Raw genomic sequence first — 3989 nt, forward strand, 5'->3', positions numbered from 1 at the left:
GGGCCGGGGGGGCGTGGTTCCGCAAATATAGAATCTGTGAGTTTAGACTGCCCTCTGGTGGGAGAATTAAGTTCAATAGTCAATGTGAATGAGAAGCTTGATGAAGCACTCCGGGAAGATTTCATGCTAAAAAGGAACAAGGTAGCACTACTTGGTGGCGTTTTGTAGTGCAACATAGCAAAAGCAGATTCAGTTCATGCTACCTCAGGTGGGACTTTACAATGTTAACAAGTCAAATTTCAATTAGACTTTCAAACTTTGCAGTTGCCTATATGATAAAATTATTCTCCTTTGCCTGAAATAAACCCGTCAGCTGTCTCTAACCCCTCACTTCCTCTCTACCTCCCTCCATTCCAGCCAGATTAATTTATTCACCATTCCCTAAACACAATTTTCATTCATTTTCCTTCCAGACTTATTGTTTTCCTTCCCACTGTGTCTAGCTCACTGCTGTGGAAATAGGTACTCAATAAGCAATTCATGAGTTAATCTCAGTGTATTTAAACAAATGCTTTATTATCCTGGAGAAAAGGGAATATGATGTAACAAAGCCATTGGGCGGGAAAAAAAAAAACAAAACAACTTTATTTCTGCCCCTTTAGGACACTGGACAGACACCATTTCCCTTTCTTAAAAAAAAGTTAGGTATAATACATTTCCACATCTCATTCAAACAAACGGAGCAAAAAGTTTTTCTGTATCTAACACATGAGGGCTCAAGAAATGTCTGAATAAATGTCTGTCTGGCTCATTACAATTTCCTCTGCATACCTCTGACAGTTACTTGTTGAAACTCAACTCCGATCCTGAAAACGTAAGGACCCCGTCCTCATTTTATACCTACTGCCTTTCTGTCCATTCTCATCTCCTGCCACTTTCCTGCACTTGAATTCTTATTACTGCATTTATTACTTTGTTAAAATTAATTGCTTAAATGTCTGCCTTCTTGCCTAGACTGTGAACAGGATCCGTGTCCTATATATCTCTGACTCTACAGCCAGCACAGAACCTAAGCCATAATAGATGATCAATAAATGTTTGTTCAATTAAATTGTTCTTTCCTGTTGCATTTTGAGTCTATTCCTTCTAATCTTATTCACAGTGGGAAAAGTAACAGGGTAGTAAAATTTTAGATTTAGAAGGTATCTTACAGGTCATCTAATCAATTTCCTTCATTTTATAGATGTGGAAACCCAGGCCTGTTTAGGATCACACAGTTTGTTAGTCTTTGTTCTAAAAGAATCAGACAATTGTAGGAAACAAACTCCTACAACTGAGGCTGGGCAATTTTGTTCATTGTGTTCAGAAGCCTCAAGTTCCCAGAAACAAAAATGAATTCCCTTATCAGTCTTGAAATTTCATAATCCTGTGTTCCACACCCTATGCGTCAGGGTTGATGAAGTTGATTTTAAGAAAAACTAGGCTGATCTGGAGATTTTTATTCTTAATACTCCATGTTGCTGGTACACATGTACATGTTCCACTGGTACACACTTATACTGCTTTAGAAGGATTCACCTTGTGAGTCTGATTTGAAAACTGCAACTTGTTGGGAAGAGGGAGAAAGGCAAAAATTGAATCAAAATCTAAATTAAAGGTCTAAACTCTCTCTCAATCTAAATTCACACTCACCTTTCCACAGTCACTTCTGTTTTCCTATATTAGCTCCTCTATTCATGAATCAAATGTATCTTTCCTTCTTTTGTGCTAAGGAATGCTTGTTTAACAGCTACATCATCTAGTGAAGGGAAATATATTGTTCATTAACAATATGGGAAAAATACTGTAATCTGGTTCAGTAGAATATAACTAAAATTATGAAGTCCTATCAGGGAAGTAATATATGGCAGACAGAAGAATTGTAATAAAAAGAGGTTGCAGCTGTCCGAATTTTTAATGTTCATCTTGGTTGCCCATCTCTGTAATTTAGTACCGCTTGGTTTTAGAGAGCTTAGTAAATATTGGAAATTTACAAAACACGAACTATGAAAGAACTTGAAGAAAACATGTATTAAGTAAATGGAGAAAAATATAGAAAAGTGAATGTTTTTCTTCATCTTGCTGAAAAAAATACTTTAATACTAATTAAAACCTAAATTTAATCTATGTGAGAAGAAATTTATTAGAATACTATCAAGTAAAAATAAGAGAGAGTTTCTTAAGAAGGTGCCCGGATAGCTCAGTCGGTAGAGCATCAGACTTTTAATCTGAGGGTCCAGGGTTCAAGTCCCTGTTCGGGCGTTTTCTCGTTTTCTTTTCCCTGTCTTAGCTTACTACATATACGAAAACCTCAATGCCACAGCGTACTTCTACCTTAAATCGAATCAATTTCATTTTTCACTGATTTCAGAGTATGCTAAATAAACATATTCTCAGAGAAGAAAAAGAAGCGACTACCCAAAATCACTCAATTTCTTGGCGAGTATGGAGGTTTCGCATGGTAGTTTCCCAGTGGGAAGGAATTTTTTTTCCTTCAGGTTTCTAGTACTTGAGGAAAAAAAAAACAAAAGCAAAACGAAAAGAACGATAAAACCGAAACGCCCGAACAGGGACTTGAACCCTGGACCCTCAGATTAAAAGTCTGATGCTCTACCGACTGAGCTATCCGGGCTCTCGCGACAAAAATGTTCGTGCTACAGTATCTTACTTAAGAAGGAGGAACCTTGTGTAATCGATTCCTTCCGCCGGCATTTTGTGAAACCGTTTTAAACCCAATAAAGCTCTGTATTCATACGCCAAGAAAAACAAGAAGACGTAAATCATGCACCTTTCAACAGCCTTAGCAGTTAACTCAAAATTGTGAGACACTTATGTGCCCAATAACCATTATTAGGTAGGCGTCTTTGATTTGTAACCTCTCTAACAGGTCCAGGATTAACAGAACGGCGAGGTATGTCACTTTTGAAGAGTTGTAGTGACACCAGATCTGTTATGCTATTGATAATGGGGTGGATATCCGTTCTAAAACCTACCCGACGATAACAACAAAAAATGAATCTCTCTAAGAGAGAATAGAGATGTGCTGTTCTGAAGCTATTGGATTGAACTGTGTAGTATAAAGTGGGAGAAAGGACCCTGCAGAGGGATAGTGGGATTGTCCTGTAGGTCCCTTAATGGAGTCCAAGTAATTTTACATGACGCAAACTGGAGTAGGTCACCCACAATGGCCTTGAGGGCAGAAATCCTACTAAACCAGAGCGGAAAGCTGAACATGCCAGCAGAAAGACATTTTATTGATCTTGGCATTGGAGGCTCTTCTGTTCCACAGCCACCAGTAATCTGAGCACTGCCCTTTGCTATAGGGTTGGCGCAGAGAATTACCCTCGGTGGGGCTTACAGTGAGACATTAAAGTGTTTTCGTTAGCTGATGTTGCTTTGCCTTAATTCCATCTGCTTAACTCCAACTGCTTTAGAAGTGATTGCTCTGGTCCAGCAATTCCACTCATAGGAATTTGTCCTAAAGAAATAATCAGGGATGTGCAAAAAGACCTGATTACAAGAGAGAACGTCAAAGCATTTTAATTGGGAAAAATTGTAAATGACATAAATGGCTATATAAATTATGGTACAGCCTTAATAAGGAATGATATGCAGCCATTAATAATCATATATAAAATAACACAACTTAGGAATAATTGTAAAATATCGTTAAGTTAGGAAATATTTCAAATAAAAAATTTAAGCAACAAGCATATATTGTACAGCACAGGAAAGTATAGCCATTTTTTTGTAATAACTTTTAACAGAGTATAATCTCTAAAAACACTGAATCACTATGTTGTTCACCTGAAACTAATATAATATTTTATATCAACTATACTTCAATTAAAAAAATTTTAAAGTGTGCATATATGTACACTGAAAAACTGAAAGGATAAATGCTCTACGTAAAGGCTGGGTTCTGAAGTTAGGTGCCCCTTTTTGAATCCTTATTACCACTCTGTGATCTTGAGTAAGATATTTCTCTGTCTCAGGACAATAAAATGATT

At 37.1% G+C, this 3989-nt stretch overlaps 2 non-coding genes across 2 annotated transcripts; one reads left to right on the forward strand and one right to left on the reverse strand.

Annotated features, from left to right (window-relative positions):
• The first annotated feature begins 2168 nt into the window (after positions 1–2168).
• Positions 2169–2241, forward strand: TRNAK-UUU (transfer RNA lysine (anticodon UUU)). The gene has a single exon. It is a non-coding gene; the product is annotated as a tRNA-Lys (tRNA).
• Positions 2242–2538: 297 nt separating this feature from the next.
• Positions 2539–2611, reverse strand: TRNAK-UUU (transfer RNA lysine (anticodon UUU)). Its single transcript has one exon. It is a non-coding gene; the product is annotated as a tRNA-Lys (tRNA).
• Between the last annotated feature and the right edge of the window lie 1378 nt (positions 2612–3989).

This window comes from Lipotes vexillifer, unplaced genomic scaffold (genome assembly GCF_000442215.2).
Source record: "Lipotes vexillifer unplaced genomic scaffold, Lipotes_vexillifer_v1.1 scaffold1122, whole genome shotgun sequence".
Lineage (NCBI taxonomy): Eukaryota > Metazoa > Chordata > Mammalia > Artiodactyla > Lipotidae > Lipotes > Lipotes vexillifer.